At 38.4% G+C, this 18,174-nt stretch overlaps 1 protein-coding gene across 3 annotated transcripts in view; it reads left to right on the forward strand.

The window, feature by feature from the left end:
- BICD1 (BICD cargo adaptor 1) overlaps positions 1 to 18,174 on the forward strand; it is a 246,732-nt gene that overhangs the window by 21,853 nt on the left and 206,705 nt on the right. The gene's annotated exons all lie outside the window — the stretch shown is intronic.

The raw sequence follows: 18,174 nt of genomic DNA on the forward strand, positions 1-18,174 counted from the left end.
ATTTAATTAAATAATGCTTCTATACATTTCATAAATTCATATTATAAAATCTAAATGTAATCCTACATATCCCGCTTATCCCTTCTCCCTTAGTTCATTTCATAGACCTGGTTTGAACATTAGATTTAGTGCTCCTAAACTGTGTTTAAAAAATAATTTTGTAATGTTACATTATTTTTCAACTCTTTTGAGTCTTGAAAATATATTTTGTGAGCACTTTTAACAAAAGGTGATTCTCATTCTCTCTTCTGGTGGATTTGGGAGTTGTTCCCATCAAAGTAAAGGGACCCACGTATTTACTTTTGCCCTTGGAAGTACTTCTCCCCTGCTCTACTGACCATGTTAGTCAGAAGTAGCACATTTACTGTGAGGTTTAGAGAAATATGGTGCCCATAAACCCCTCCCCCCACGTTTACATTCTGTGAAAGAGGTAATTGGTGACTTGGAGCATTAAAAATTTACTGTTACCTCTCTGTGCCGTGGAATGATGGGTCAGTGCCACTGTACCTCCAAATGAAGTTTTGTTCATTCCTGATTCTAAATAAGAAAAGTTATTGTAGACATTTATTCATTTCACAGAAAATTATTGAACACTTGCTATGTTCCAGGCATTGTTAGGTGCTGGGGGTACAAATTCTCTCAGGGGGTTAACACACCAGAGGGGGAAAAAAGCAATAAAAGAGTAAATAAATAAACAAGTAAATTTTGCATAGTGATATGTGCTAAAAAGTAAATAAAGCAGGGTAAAAGAAAAAATAAAAAGACTGTCAGGAATGCTGGTAGTCTACTTTAGAAATGAGGGCTGGTCCATCTTCAAAGGAGATGACGTCCTGTCCCACACGTGAGAAAGAGCAAGCTGGGAAAAGATTTCACAGTGTGTTGGGCTGAGTACCTGCAAATGTAAAGACCTTGATGTGGGAATGAGCTTGCTGTTTGTGAAGATGGCAGCGATACTCCTGGCATTGGGGTACAGTGATCCTTTGTCGTGTAGAACCGTGCTTGTGTTGCGTGATGTTTAACATCTCTGGCCTGCCTACTAAATGCCAGTAGTGCCCCCTCCCAAGTCACTGTGATTACAAAAACGCACTCACTAGACCACACGGTGGCTACAGTTAACAGTCCTATATGGCATAATTGAAAGTCAGTAAGAGAGTAGATCTTAAAAGTTCTTCTCATCACAAGAAAAAACTTTGTAACCATATGTGGATGTTAACTAAACTCATTGTAGTAATCATTTGCAATATGTACATATATCAACTTTTTATGTTGTACACCCCCCCAAACTAATACATTGTTGTTTGTCAATTGTATCTCCACTTAAGTAAATACAAAGAAAAGAAATGCAAACAGAAAACATTCTCACTTATTTCAAACACTGCTTCTCCCCTCAGGGTGCCACTACCGCCCTCCACCTAGAGCCTCTGAAAGCTGGGAGGGAGGGAAGTTGGGGAAGGGGATGTTAGAAAGGCGTGAATGGGGAGGTGGAGGGCAACCAGGCCCTTGAGTCCTGGCAAGAAACCTTAATTTTATTTTAAGCATAACAGGCAGCCACTGGAGTGATGTGATCTGACAAATGTTTTAAAAAAATCACTCTGGCTCTTCCTTGCAGACTGTGGACAGAATGAGCTAAGTTAGGAAGCTGTGGCACCAGTTCCCATATTAGATGGCGGTGGCCTGGACTGGGGAGAATCTACCCAGGGAGAGGGCGGGATGATCTGATTCAGGATGTTGAAAGACTTGCTAATTAATTGGATGTGAGAGCCAAAGAGCAAGAAATTAGGATGGCGCCCGGCTTTTGGTTTTGTTTTTAATAAGGAGTTAAGAATATAAAGAAATCATATGGTAAGGAGATATGAAAATGAAGGAGGAGGAAATGTCACAATTAAATGTAGGAGACGAACCACTCCATATTTTTGAATTTTCAAATTCTTGTGGACTTCAATTTTGATGCTCTGTTTAAAAAAGAATTTAAAAATGTGTGTGCCAAAAGCATTTAACATTTGGAAAGGATTCATGACTTTGGTAGATAAACAAGCATCATCCTATAGTTATTATGCTCTATGATGTAATTTACTGGACTTAAGTTGGCTCCATTTCATGACACACATTGGGTGTATAGCCATATTTCTTAGTTTTCATTTAAAAGCTAAAATGTTAAATCATTTTCTTCCTATGAAATTGAACTAACCATATACACTCTCAATATTCTGTGAAGCCAACCCCATCTAGTTATCAAAGTGGATGTATCTTTTAAACTAAAGATTTAAAAAAAATTATTTATAGGACACAATGTGTAAATTCTAGATTAGGAACATGGAGACAAGGGCATAAATATATCCTTAAATTGGAATTATAGCAAACAAACAAACAAACAAACATGACTCGTAGAAAGAACACTTCTCTTTCCCTCTGCTGTGGATCTTTGTTGACTCACTTGCATTGTAGATTGTTCCATAGTCTTGAAGGGCAAGGAGGCAAGTGTACTAGCCTCATGAAACACTGTCTAGGCTGTGACGATAAATGTGAATCCATCTACTCCTGGGATATTTGTGCTCTAGGTATAATGATCCAGGAACAAACGGGTGGCAGTTACAATACAGAGTTCACCTTAATATGAAGAAGGACCTTCCATATGGGGAGACTAAGAGTAGAGTGAAAATTAGCAGGCCTTCTGAAGAGAGAGACTTCCCTGTTGGCTAATGGAGATGTTTAAACAGAAGCCAAAAAGCTACTTGCTAAGGGGGGTCCAGGAAGTGAGTCAGGCACTTGATGGATTTTGGAACAGATGAGGTCGAAGTTGTTCTCATAACTGCAGTTCTGTCACTGAATGTGCCTGCCCCATTAATACTGCAGAGTTAGGATAAAATCCTGGTAGCAACAGTTGCACCGTCCACTGGCTTGCTTTGCAATGATTGCTTGGTTGTTAAACTCTAAACTCTACGGGTGAAATACCACAGTGACGGAGACCAATGCCAGTCAGATCGGCCACCTGTCATCTAGAGCAGAGATTGCAAACCGTTATCTGATAGGCACAATGCAGCCCAGTGATTAGGAAGCATTTGATTTAGGGAGATTCTTTTTTAAAAAATGAGTCATAGAAAAAGACTGGATTGCAGAACTCTCTCAAAAAATTGGAAGATTTCACAAAACCCCGGGCCCACCTGCCCTTCAGAAAGGGCATGAAACTCCAGTTTGCCACAGCCCTCCCCATTCCATGTCGTCCATATCCTCTAACTGTCTATTTTCCTCATTTACATCGTCTGTCAGTTCCCTATTGACGTTTGAGTCTGACTTCTGATTTAGATGCTGACACTCTCTTGCCTTTCTAGAGAAAAAAAACAAAGGAGAAAGGAAAATCAAGAATGAGAAAGTAGAGGAGGTAGAGAAGCATCATAGTGCCTTACAGAGAGCCCAGGACTTGGATTAAGAGGGCCTCCATTTCATTCTGAGTTCTACCTCTTACGTCTTGAAGCCTCCATTTCTTTTTTTTTTTTTTTTTTTTAAATTTTTTTTTCAACGTTAATTTATTTTTGGGACAGAGAGAGACAGAGCATGAACGGGGGAGGGGCAGAGAGAGAGGGAGACACAGAATCGGAAACAGGCTCCAGGCTCTGAGCCATCAGCCCAGAGCCTGACGCGGGGCTCGAACTCCCGGACCGCGAGATCATGACCTGGCTGAAGTCGGATGCTTAACCGACTGCGCCACCCAGGCGCCCCTCCATTTCTTTATCTACTGAACAGGAACCGTAAATAGGACTGATACTGATTTTTGAATGAGATAGTATATACAGGAGCACCTGGCATAATCCTTGCTGAAAGTATATGTTCTGGTTAGCTAGTTAGCTGAGGTCTTTCTGTATTGTCCTGTAAAACCCCAGGGAACTATAATGTTCCCTTGTTCTGTGACTCTTGATTTTTGTATCTGTTTTCTATACTAGATTCTTTGTATTGTATTCAACTTTATATCACCAAGCACTGAACTTGACATTTTGATGAATAGACGAATTTTTGAGTGAATTTTGAGAATGGAGGAAAACCGAATAGAGAAAAGGGAGTAACTAGTCACCCCTTGCTTCCCTTTCTCCAGATCCCCCTTTCTTCCTCCTCCAGACCCTCAGGCTCATAGTCTTGCTGTGAACCATCATCTCTCTAGAAGGAAGTCCAGCCATACTGACTTGGACCACTCTGTGCCTGGGTTGAACATTCTTAAGAAATGAAGGAGGTAGTTCTTTGCTAAACATACCCCAGTTCTTTATTTAGGAGCATTATTATCAGCTTTGCTTATGGGTCCAAAAGTGGCCATTGATACACGGACCTAGAGCAAGCACTGTTTAGGTTTATGAAGACTCTGGTTTTCATTGAATACTCAGTATTTTAAAGCCGGTCACTTTACTGACAAGTTATTTTGCTTTTGCGACCTGAAGTAATACTATCAAATATTTATTGTAGTGATTCATTGCTTGTATACTTTGTGTATACTTTTCAAGAAGGAAAATGTCCTAGCAGAAAGAGAAGAAGCTAGTGTGTTTGGTGGTGTATGTCCTACCAGGGTATCTGACTGGATTATTGTACAAACTAGAAAGCCGTTGGTGCTCAGTGTTACCCAGTACACAATGCAACCAATGCTACTTTTTGTTACTGTATCATAATAGTACTTGTATCTATTCAATTAAATGGCCTCTTTTGATGTTTTCTAGCAGTGTGGCTGTAGAAAGTGCTCTAAACTTTATCAGGAGACTCGGGTTTTAATTCAGATTCCCTATTTCCTGGCTAGGAGACCAAGGCCAAACATTTATGCTGTAAAAATCACTAAATTGTGTTTGCCATCTACCGTGCACGGAGTCTTGTGCTAAATACTTCCTACTTCTTATTTCACTCTCAATAGCTTGTGAAGTATATGTTTTTATTATTACTTGCATTATATGAATGAGAAAAATTGAGACGCAGATAGATTAACTTGTCTCATGACAGAACCAAAATTTGAGTCAGGCAGTATGACTTCAAAACTTGCATTCTTAAGTAATAATAATTAATAATAATAATAATAATAATAATATCAACAATAATAATAATACTGTAATGGTAGGAATGATAGCTTGGGCTTCCATAGTGCTGCTTGTGTGTCAAGGAGTTCTCTAAGTGCTTTACATACGTTTATTCAAACTCATTGACCTGTGCTTTTTTAGTTCATAAAATTGTTATGAGTATTAAATATGAAGATATGTACATATTTATATATGTATAGATACATGCTATGGAAATTATAAGTTAACTAAATTTCTTAGATGGTATTATTGTATGTTCACACATAAGAATGTAGGATTTTATGGGACACCTGGTGGCTTGGTCAGTTAAGCGTTTGACTCTTGATCTCAGCTCAGGTCTCCATCTCATGGTTGTGAATTCAAGCCCCATGTTGGACTCCAGGCTGGGCATAAAGCCAGCTTTAAAAAACAAAAAGAATGAAGGATTTTGTGATTTTTATTAATTCATAGACTTTAAAGGGACCAGGAAGGTAGAATTTTCTGCATTCAGAAAAGCTGCATGTGTATTCATTTTATATAACAGCATAGCAGTAATAGCTTGGTCTTTCCTTAGTAAGTGTGTACTGCAATTTGTTTTCTTTTTTTTTTTTTTAATTTTTTAATGTTTATTTACTTTTGAGAGAGAGACACACACAGGCAGTTCTATCATTAGGCAGTGAGCAGGCGAGGGGCAGAGAGAGGGAGACACTGAATCTGAAGCGAGCTCCAGGCTCTGAGCTGTCAGCATGGACCCCAACGCCAGGTTCGAACCCATGAACCGCAAGATCATGATCTGAGCTGAAGTCTGATGCTTAAGTGACTGAGCTACCCAGGTGCCCCACAATTTCTGTTTTCTTGAAAACTTTGTACTGGAGAATGTGCTCAGTGCTCTTATTTAGAAACTATATGACAACTACATAATTGAGGGAGCTAATCTGCCATATGCCCTGTAGTTGCTGTAAAGTGACTGCTTTTAACAACAGTGTTACCTTTGCCTGCTGGATTAGATATTATTGCACCATCTGTGTTTGAGGCTAAGTTTTCTAATGTAGATTCATGCTGTTTCTGTGAATTTGTGTTTGTTGTCGTTTTACAGATTTTAAGGCAGTGCTTTTATGGGCTCTTCTTTTTTCTTTTTGTGTGCAGCATGATGAAAAAAAAAAAATCAAAACCTCTTCAATTAAATCAGAGTTTAATCCCTGTCCCTAAACTAGATGGTAAGCTGCTTTAGACCTTTTCCTCTCCCTTTACACAGAGTCATGGCTCAGTAAATACTTGCTGATTGATTCTCAAGTTAAGGATTATTTTTATAGTAGCATATGGTAGGCTTTAAAAAAATATTGGTAGTGGAAAACTAGCTGGCATATATCCATTTTTCAGATTTTTCTAGAAGATATCCTACCAGATGAAAAGCAGCAGAACCATCTGTCCCAGTACTTGGGACAGATCTTAGCAGTCCTCCTTTGGGTTGCACTCTTTGTAGCGGATTGCCTTGCTGCACTGTAATTAAGTCAGCCGGTGGGAGTCCCTGTGTTGAAGGGGCCCTTCCCTGCTGGAGAAGCACCACTGCCTTTGTGTTACATGCCATGTTATTGTGGAGTGGGTCATTTTTTTTCCTGCATGGGTCTTGATTTAACAGCAGGATCCTCTGGGCTTCTTCCAAGCAGCATCATGTTTCCCTGAAAATAAATGGTGGATGAATTCTTTCTCGAGATGATGAAAAACTGTTAAATGAAAGCTTTTCTTTTTTTCACGTTCAAAACAATGCTAAGTGTTTATAATTATACTTACGATGAGTTACTTGGTTCACTGGCTTTCTTCCTGTTATGGCAAAGATGGAGGTTTGTTTTTTTTTTTCCCTTTCACATGGCAGAGAAATTTATAAAGATATAATATTTTTTTAAATGACTGAAAGTCAAGAATATAACAGATTTATATGCCTGTCTGTGGCCTGATAAAAGAAAGACTACATGTAATACTGTAATAAAATTGATCTGAATATCCTTTATTCCTCTTTTCTCTTATTCTTACCTTCTTAAAGCCCTGTGTCCCCTCCTTCAGCCAAGTCTCTTTCTGCTTACCCATTCTCTTACTCTGCACACCCCCTTATTCTACGTACCCTTCTCCATGGTAAGCAAACTTTTTTGTACCTTAATCCCTTTCTGGAATATTCTTTCCATCTCCTTTTCTTGGCCTTACGTGTATTCTCCTGCAGCCCTTTGTAGGAGACATTGCTCATTCTCTCCCACATCCTTTAACCTAAGACTCCAGAGACAGTGGCATAGTCTCTTTTTTTTCTTCCATATTGCGATGTTTAGACCATTATTCCTCTATTGTTGCCACTACTTTTGCTATGTATCCTTGTTTGTAGTCTGTTTAGACTGAATAGCTTAGTGAAAAAGAATAGACTCAAGGGAAAAGGGAAGATGGGGAGATGCAAATGGGAAGTCTGTCAGCTGTGATAGGATGCTGTTATATACTGTGATAGGATGCTGTTACTTTTTTATGAAAATTTTTTATCTCATTCGTAAGCACTCAATTTTGACTAAATGGCTGAGTACAAAGCAGCTCCAAGAATGATCATATAAAGTTTGAATATTTAATTTGAGGGTAGAGAAAATATTCTTCCAGTGGTAAGATGCATAATTTCACCAAGAAATGTCTGGTAAATCAAGTCAAAAGGCCCTCAGTTTTCCAAGAAGCATTTCAGGGTACTTTCACTTCTTATGGGAAATCTTCCTAGGCATGACCTTGTGAAGTCTGTTATTACTCTGAGGATGTATTAACAGGAACAAACATGTGATCAGAAACGTAAATTATGAAAAATGCTGGAATTGCAGTCATAAGTGTTATTGACCTGTTACACATAAGAAACAAATCTAGGGGCACCTGGATGGCTCAGTTGGTTGAGCATCTGACTTCTGCTCAGGTCATGATCTTACAGTTTGGCTCAGGTCATAATTTCACAGTTTGAGAGTTTGAGCCCCGCTTTGGGCTCTCTGCTGTCAGCACAAGCCTCCTTCAGATCCTCTGTCTCCCTCTCTCTCTGCCCCCCACCCCCTCAGAAATAAATAATAAAACATTAAAAAAGAAAAGAAACAGAAATCTCTGCCTTCTTTCCCCAAACCTCTACTTATTGGATAGGTAAAACATGGTATGCCATACATAGTATTTTGAATTTTTAAATTATTAATAAGGGTGAACAACCCTCATGTTGTTTAACCATTTAAAATTCCTTTCCTGTCAGGTGGTTTTTGGTGTGCATATCCATTGCCTTATCAAACTGTATGTCACTGCTTCCATTGAAAGAAGTGCCATAGTTTAAGAGGATCTTTATTTTTTAGGCAGACTATCTATTGGATTCAGTGTTTATAAGAACTAGGTCTACAAATAAGAAGCAAAATCTTGGATATTAGTTTCTTTGAATGAATACAATTTCCATATATTTCCTCATTCTTACAGGGTTACATGCTTGAGTGTGTATAGTTTTGGCATTGGAGAGAGCAGAACTGAGAAAAAAGATGTTTGCAACCACATCATCAATATGTTATACAGCAGAGGAAATGTAGTGACTTAAATTCACTAACTGGAAACTCAAAATTTTTCAGTGTCACTGAAATCTTTCTTAGAATGTATATGTTTCCTTAAAAGGAAAACACATTAGAGAAATTTCTATTAGTTACCTTCTATTTCTGCAAAAGTCTTTGAAATTCAAAGTCTCTCTTACCTTTGGAGGGGATAAAAGTTCAGAACCATGGTTCTCTGTTTTGCTTCTTTGCCTTTGGCTGAGTGGTTACCTTTTCTGAGCCCTTGGCTTTCCATCTGTGAACATAAGGTGCTCCATCTGCCGTTTTAAAGTGAAAATTTATAATTCAAACAAGACAGTGTTTTGATCTTACACTGCTGTTTTATAAGTGTCCAACTTAAAATTAAAAAGATGGAATTATTCAAGTTATTATTATCTCATTCATATCGTATTAGGAATTAACATTTCTGACTTATTTTGTCCAGATATCTGCTTTTGGCCAATTTGTTGTGTTTTTGGTTGTAAGCTAAAAATGTATGAAATGGTATCTCAGAACAAAATCCTGTATTTGTAATGCCCAGTGAGAAATCTGATTTAGATACCTCCTGCTTTGGACAGACTTCAATAATACTTGCCATACACATGTCCTGAACATGTTGGTTTTCTTACCTTTTTCTCCCTCCTGTTGTTGGTAAGCTTCATGAGTCCGTGATCCTTGTCTTGTTTTTGTCTCTCTAGGCGCTAGTGCATGGTATGTGATCAACAAATATTTGTTCAGTGTACGGGTTCAATCATAGTCTAGTTTAAAAATAATATCATCCTCATCAGTGTTTTGAGTTTGCTGAACAGAAGATAGTGGGTTCCTTTTAAATAGAGAGGAAAAGTTATTATGAAAAACATACCTTTTCCATATAATGTCCAGCTCTTCAAGCACTGTAAGGCAGGACTGTGTCATAAATAGGACACAGCTTAGACTGCAGAGGTCGCATGTTAGGACAAATCCTATGAAACTGCCTTTTTGTAGCTCAAAAATGATGGGCTGAACCATGTGGAATTTTAATATTCTAATATATTAAACAGAAAGGTGTGAGTGTGAGGGCTTAAAATTTAATGCATTTTCAGGACCTTTGTTACCTGAGAACAGCTACCTACAGAAAAAATAAAATCAGTTCACTTAAAAATTGGGACCAACACTTGATAGTGTAAATAAGCAGGAAAAGAAAAAGGACTGATTGGAATTCTTCCTTGAAATATACAAACATATGGAAATGTTGATAAAAATAACGAATTCTTCAAATTAAAAATGAATGGCTTATTGTTATTTATGACACACAGCCTTAACTTCACATCTCAGATCTTCGGATCTCACATTAAATTTGAAGACTTCGTTAACTTTTCCAAGGCTTTAAAAAATATGTTATCATTAAAATTTTCTTATGAAGCATCCAAAATATAGACTGTGTTTGAAATTTTATTTTCTTCAGTGGTTAACTGGCTAATACTTCCAGATACTTATCTATCAGGGACTTTGGGTATCACTGGAACCATCTTTTACGGATTTTATGAAATCTTGCATGCGGCACAATTTGAAATTTCATTGTGCATTCAATTTGCATTGCCTTTTTGTGTCCACAGCAGCACTCCATTTGTAGCTGTGGAGATACTGATTTTGTAGGCTATAAATAGTTCTCTCCACTCAACCCATTGCCCTTTTCCTGCCTTATATTTCTTCATGGCAGTTGTTCTCTACTGATGATATTTTTTGTTTGTCCTTTGTTTCCTCCCATCCAGTTTCCAGAACATCTAGTCTTACCTGTCTGTATAACCTTTTTAAAAAGTTGCTTAAACTGTGAAATATGCCCTTCTATACAGAAAAAGCACACAAATAGGAAGCACAGTTTAAACACATGACATAAAGCCACTCTTTGTGTAGCCACGACCTAGGCAAAGGGAATAGAAGATTATGAGCACCCCAGAATCTGCCTTTGTGCCCCTCCTCCATTGCAACTCTCCCCACTCCAGGTAATCCATAATTTTGTCATAATAATTGTCTTTTTTTAAAAATAGTTTTACCACATGTGGTTTAGTTTTTGTCTGGTTTTGAACTTTACACGAATGGAATCATATTGTATATGTTCTTTCATACCATATCATTTTGTTTAACATTTTTTGTGATATTCTCCTGGTCATTGCATGCAACAGTGGTTGTTTTATTTAATTACTATATAGTACTCCATTGTCCTATTTATCTACTCTTTGGTTGGTGGATTTTTGGGTTACTTTAATTCTTTGGGCTATAATGAAGAGTGCTGCTATGAATAGTTTGCACATATAATCTCATATACAAGTTTGTGAATTTCTACAAGTGTGGCATAGTATATGCCTATCTTCAACCTCATCATGTTTTCCAAAGTGATGGTACCATTTTATATACCTCCCAGCAGTGTATGAGAATTCTTACATTATTGGATATTGTCAAATTTTAAAGTTTTGCCAATCTGCTGGGTATAGAATGATAGCCCATTGTAATTCTAATTTGCATTTCCCTGATTACTGAGATTGAACAACTTTTCAAATGTGTATTTGAATTTCCTATTTTATGAAATGCCTATCTAAGGTTTTAGCCCTTTAAAATATTAGGTTATCTGTCTTTTATACTGGGATATAGGAATTCTTTATATATAGTCAGGATTCTAGTTCTTTATCATTTATGTGTTGCAAATATCTTTTTTTTTAATGTTTATTCATTTTTGAGAGACAGAGATAGAGCGTGAGTGGGGGAGGGGCAGAGAGCAAGGGAGACACAGAATCCAAAGCGGGCTCCAGGCTCCGAGCTGTCAGCACAAAGCTGTCAGAACAGAACCTGACATGAGGCTCAAACTAACAAACTGTAAGATCATGACCCAAACTGCGAGATCATGACCCGAGCTAAAGTCTGATGCTTAACTGACTGAACCACCCAGGCTCCTCCAATTATCTTTTCCTACACAGTGGCTTGTTTTTTCTTTTCATTCTCTTTGTGATGTCCTTTGATAAAATTCCTAACTTTAATTAATGTAAGTAAATTTATCAATTTTTTCCTTTATGTATTTTTGTGTCTTAAAAAAATTTTTTTTTAATGTTTATTTATTTTTGAGAGAGACAGAGACAGAATACAAGTGGGTTAGGGGCAGAGAGAGAGGGAGACACAGTATCCGAAGCAGGCTCCAGGCTCTGAGCTGTCAGCACAGAGCCCGATGCAGGGCTCGAACCCATGAACTGTAAGATCATGACCTGAGCTGAAGTCAGACACTCAACCGACTGAGCCACCCAGGTGTCCCTATGTATTTTTGTGTCTTAAAGAAAGTCTCCTTTTCCCCCTAAAAAGAACATCTTCCCTATCCTGAGGTCTTAAATATAATTTTCGTCTAATACAATTAGTTCTTGAATCTTGTATTATTGCAAATATAAATAAATTGTGACCATCACTGAATCCACAGTAGTTGAATTGCGTATATAGACGCTTGAGTCATAAATGATTCTTTCCAGGTTTACTATTAGCATATCACAATAGACCAATGGCTCTTTTGCTAGGAAAATCTAATATTCTTGTTTCCCTGTCACAAAAACATTTTTGCTAAGCTAGAAAGAATATATATAAGGGTATAAATCTGTAGTAGACGTGAATGCCAAAAACTGTGGTTTAAACCAGCAAAATGTACCTTCTTAGATACAAGAAACCTTTGTCAAATAGCCCCTGGCTTCTTCTGGTCCAAGTGAAGAATCACCAGGAGATGTCACATAGTGAAATTAATCCACTTGTGGTAATAGTACTTGGTAATTGCTTGCATTAATCAAGGTAGGTTAATTTCTATTTATTTTCATAACTGTAAAAAAAAATCTATCATCTACCGAAGACTTTTATTTAATAAGCTAAGCTCTTATTTCTTTCATAAAGATTAAAGATCAAATATTAATCCAAACTACTCAGAATCCCTTTCTTTCCCTCACCTTTCTGATACCTGCACCCCACTCCCCTGAGAGGCCAAACTACATTATCAGTCATCTCAAAGCCCTCTTCTTTTATATCCAATACTAGGCCATAAATTAAAAAAAATGTTTTTTAATGGAAAGATGGGAATGGAAAGATGCATTAGTTAGTATGGGGTGGGGGCCCGTGTCAACATCTTTTACCTAGGAAAAGAGTTAGCTGTCTCCTGATGGTTCAGGAATATGCATGGACATAGAGGGAGACCTGAGTTTTTCTGAAAGCAGTATTCTTTAATTCTTGTCAATATTTTAATCAGTGCCACCATGTGTATGTTATTTCTGCATATTGTAGTGCTTGGTGTTGAAATGACAAAAAATGGCCGAGGAAAAGGCCATGGAGAGATACAAAATAGGAAAGAAAAGAAAGGATTCACTTTTGCTATAAAAATCCTGTCTATGTTCCCAAATCTCATTTCTTCTTTCTTTTAAAGACAGTGATTTCTGAGTACCAATTAAGTTACAAGGTACTATGTTGAGCCCACTTATTACACAGGAGATCCTGAAAATCTTTAATTAGTTCTTGGTCTTAGAAGAGGGAAGGAAGAGAGAGATGCTAAAATTATACTACATGATAATTTGCAAGATACTCAGATAATGTGTAATGGAAGCACAAAAAGCCAGTAACTACACAGAGAAAGCAGTTTTGGGGCTGGATCTTTGAGGACCAGGCTGATAGAATTTGATGATCAGGTAGATTTGAGGGGCTGGGGACAGTGAGTTTTTTGTTTGGCTTAATACTGGAGTGAATATTATTGTTGCAGGATTTTTTTACTTCAAAACTCAGGGTTCGTTGTCTTGCGGCTTTGAAGAATGAAGAGATGGACACAAAATGAGCAGCAGGCAGAAGTTTATTAGAGTATAAGATCAGAAAGGAAGAAAAGTATGAAAACTCTCTTTCAGAGAGGGGACCTGTGGCTATAGGCAAGGGCCTTTGTTTTACAAGGTTTTGGTCCCCACCTCCCTTCCCTTCCCTCTTGTTCCTTCTCAGGCTCTACCCTTATTGGCTTGGGAGCTCTAGGTGCGATCATTCCTGATCGGCTCAATTCCATCGTATTGGGGGTGGTGTATGGCCGGCCATACCAGTCCTTGAGCGTCAGACGTTTTCTGGTCTACTACTTATTTTCAGTTAGATCTTTTGTCAAATTCCTGAGGGAAACCTGAGGGGAAGTAGGTGGTATCTGTTACATTCTTAAGAGGAACCTTACACCTGAGGGGCTTTGCTGTGTCAGACACTACCAGCATTGTTCCAAAATATGTGTTTTTCCCTACTCAGGGACCTCAGGTCCTAATCTTTCCCTCTCTGACTATTGAATCCTATCTTTTCCTATCATATTAGGTCTACAAATGCAGGGCTTTAAGGAGAAAGGCGTAGGACAAAGTGCCAGAACACAACAGGTTTCTATTTTTTGTGTACTTATAGATCACGATAATTCATTTATAGACACACTCATCCTCGTGAATAAATTGTTCATATCCTATTCACCTTTACCTGGTCTGAGTTGTCAGATTTAGTCATAGAGAGTACAGAGTCAGCTTTTCCTTCTGTGGTGTTTGTGTGGAATGTTTTCAAAGAAGTTTCTCTTCTTGGTTCTTCTTCTTCTTCTTCTTCTTCTTCTTCTTCTTCTTTTTTTTTTTTTTTGTCTGATCTTGATTAGATGTCTCTGCTTGTCTCCTACCTTCCTGATCAATTGATACCTAGGAAATTTGATAGCCGACATCTTAGACTTGTTAAATCATTGAAAGGGTCTTTTAAAATGATAAATGACCCTCAAGTCCAATTTAGTTTTGCTGAGGTGAAAATCACAATCAGAATCAAGGTCTCTGATTTAGTGAGAAAGAGAAATTTCTGGTTAAATAATGAACTGAAGTCTCAACAGATATGCCGAGAAAATCTTATTCATCTTACTAGATAATTTTTAGTTTCTGTGGTGGCGTATATTCAGACTGATATTGTCTGATGAGGTTTAGGGGTGATGGGGGGAGTTTGTGGGTTTGGAACTGACAGCCAAGAAAGAATTCTTGAAGACGTCTTTGGTGCAAAAATGGTGATTTTATTAAAGCATGGGGACAGGACCATGGGCCAGAAGAGCTGCACTGCAAGTGTCGGGGGGTGACCGGTTTATGGAGTTGGGGGAGATAAAGTAATGGAGTTTCCAAAGAGATTTTCACATGTTAAAGACTTACTAGAGGCCTAGCTATTACCAAGCTAAGGTTGTTTTCACTGTAGCAAAACATTAAGACAGTAGGGAGTTCCTGGAGAAATGTCATACATTTCTCAAGTATTTGTCAATGGGCTGCAGATTATAAGGAAATTTAATTTTACCTCTCATTTCCTTCTTGCCTCTGTCCCCCACATCACTATGGTGGGGAGGGTGATGCTGGGGTTCCCAGGAAGCTGAGTCTACAGTTTACTGGAGATTAGACTATTGATGATTGCCTTTTTCTTGTAATTTACTAAGATATTTGTAAACTGATGGAGACTCTCATCTGTTTAACCATTTGTTTTCTGTCCTTTCCTTTGTCCTTGGGCAGCAAGGAGTATCTGAGGAATGTCAGACATATCCCACCTGGGTGGGGATGCATGTGTGTGCTAGTTTGTATTTTGCTCCCTCATCATGGTCTATTGGTGTTCTCTGAGTCTGCTTTGATTTTGATAGAAAAAGCAAAGCAGAACTCCATTGTTTTCAAAACCAAAGCAGAACTCAATTGTGTTTTCAGTTAATGTGAGCTAATGTGTTAGCAACTGTGTAACCATCAAGCATTTACTAAGCACCTACTATAGGTGAAGCACTGTACAAGGTGCTCTCCATACAGAGATAAGCAAAACAGGCAGGGGTCCTACCCTCATAGAACTTAATGTTGAGTGGGAAAAATGGAATTAATAAATTTTCCATATTTATAATTACAAGTGACACACACATATAAATAGAGGTCGCTCATAACCCATCCATTATTCCCTTTCACTCTTCCTAATATACCATCTGTGTAAGTTAACAGTCATTTGTCAGGCTTATTTAGCAAGTAGCTTTGCAATTTTCTCTTGCATATTTTTGTTGACAATTACTGTTAGTTACACAGTCACTCTTACATATTGGCCAAAGTACCCCACAATCACGATGGCTTCTAGATTTTCAACTTGGGAAAGCAGGTGGATGGAGAGGCCATATACTGAAATAGAGAACGCAGGAGAGAAATTTGAGACCAAAGAAAAAACATGTTTTGAACACAATTTAAGGGAACTGTGAGATGTCACAGTGGAGGTATGAAATAGGTCTTGGGTAATATTGGAAACATGGTTGGCCATTGATGAAGATTTGACTCTGTGGTGATGGGCTGGTGCAAATGCGCTTCTGAATCTCCAGACTGACTAATGATAAAAAGCAAGAAAATTAACAATGAGGAACCAATCACACGTGTCTTACTTGGGTTATGTGATATGTGGCTTCAAATCATGTATGTAAGTCATTCCTGAAGTCATGGAGCGAATGAGATGAAAGTAGAGGAAGAAGGACGAGAGTGCTGGTGGAGCCCTGGGGATCACAGTCGTTCAGGGCAGGCAGAGGCAGAGGCTGCAGGGAGAGCCAGAGCCGTGTGGTGGGAGAGCTGTGAACGGCACCAGAAGAGCAGACAAATGGAGACCAACACAGGAAGCGTTTCGAGAAACCAGAGACCAGCACTTCAGAGAGGCCAAGGCAGAGGGGCACTGGACAGCAGGCTGGTTGGGAGGTTCACAGGAACCCCTCTGGAGAATTCTGAATTCTGAAATCCACAGGTGTCATTTCATAGAAAGGACAGTGGGGTGATGGTTTCTTTTGTTTTCCTTAGCCACCATTTGGATATTTGATTAATTATCAGACAGCTAAATTTCCAGTGTCTGGGTAGTTAAGATTTACCAAGAAGAATTTCTATGCTCTTTAAAAGTAAGTGACTTGTGATTAAAATCATTCAAGTTGGTTGTTCACCTCGCTGCTCACTCCATTTCTTTGTTCTGTGTTTTAACATCTGCTTCAAGGCTTACTCTCTTTAGAGTCTCTATGGTGATCATTTTTAAAAAGCTTTTTCAGGTTTTCTAGAAACACGCATAGGTGCACAATAACTCTGAAAGTGGGCAGTAAGTACCTGGGTGTGATGGTGAAGTGCTTGCTCTGCCCTGAGAAGTAGGGAATAACATGAACAATTAAAGAGCTAGAGTAGAGAAGGAAAAATCTCAGAGACAGAATGGCTCCAGGTCAGCAAGCTTTGTCTATAGTCTTAAGAAAAGAAGTCTTAATACTATATCAAGACTGTAGCAGTCAGAGGTAGGGTTGTTTTAAAATGGGAAGCAGAGAACAAAGAGAACCCGAGAAGCAGAGGTTGGCAGTGCGAACCGAGCAGGGGCGGGCACCCTGCCTGGCCTGCATAGTGGTCAGCGCTGCCGACAGGCTTGTGCTGTGGAGACGCACAAACTGCTTTTCCAGGGCCTGATGGAGTTACATTTGAATCAGGCATATCTCATTTTGATGTTGATTCCATGCTTCTCCAACTGGTGCCTGGTTAACTGGTTGCTGGAGAGAATGTGATTTTCTTACTGATGTCCTTCTCTGACCTCTTGGCAGTTACAGAATTTTTTATTGTAAGATAAATGTCTATTCTGGTTTTGTGTATCAGTCTCCTGGGGGTTTAATTCACATGTGAGAGCATCCATGAGCCTGAATGAGTCTGGAGTGGGATCGAGTTTCCTAGTCCCCGGCTCGTGACCAGAATTATGTCAGATTCACCAAGTTGAGCTCCCTGTTAAAGTCTCTTGGCAGGCAGGCACTTTCCCGGTGCAACTCCTCCATATCACCATACAGCCTTCCTCTGGGAGCTTTCAGAGATTACCATTATTTTTCTAAAAATGGTAAAATTTAATGTACTAAGACTTAATTCTGTAATTGTAAAGATGTGAAACAGGTATTATCTAATGCGAAATGAATAATTGGTCATTTGCAAGCATGCCATGGTTACTACTGTGTTGCATTCTGTCTCCTGATGCTCAACTGCCTGGGCCAGACCATTTGTGTATAGCCTGGTCATCTGGCTCATAAACATGTATTAAATATAGATCTTGGGTAATATTGGAAACATTTTTGGGTTTCGGCCATTGATAAATGTTTGGCCACCACTGTGTGGTGATGGGCTGCTCTCTTATAAATGATAGCATTATACATCTATATGTTCTTGTATGTTAAAATTCACGTAACTTTATTAATAAGTTACGTAAGTCACAACTTAATCTGGCCTTATATATATTTCAATATGTAGTATAGGAGAAATCATTTAAAAATGTTTTTTAATTTTATTTTTGTATTTTACATCCAAATTAGTTAGCATATAGTACAACAATGATTTCAGGAGTAGATTCCTTAGTGCCCCTTCCCATTTAGCCCGTCCCCCCTCCCACAACCCCTCCAGTAACCCTCTGTTTGTTCTCCATATTTAAGAGTCTCTTCTGTTTTGTCTCCTCCCTGTTTTTATATTATTTTTGCTTCCCTTCCCTTATGTTCATCAGTTCTGTGTCTTAAAGTCCTCATATGAGTGAAGTCATATGATATTTGTCTTTCTGACTACTTTCAC

The sequence above is a fragment of the Prionailurus bengalensis genome, chromosome B4, assembly GCF_016509475.1.
Source record: "Prionailurus bengalensis isolate Pbe53 chromosome B4, Fcat_Pben_1.1_paternal_pri, whole genome shotgun sequence".
Classification (NCBI taxonomy): domain Eukaryota; kingdom Metazoa; phylum Chordata; class Mammalia; order Carnivora; family Felidae; genus Prionailurus; species Prionailurus bengalensis.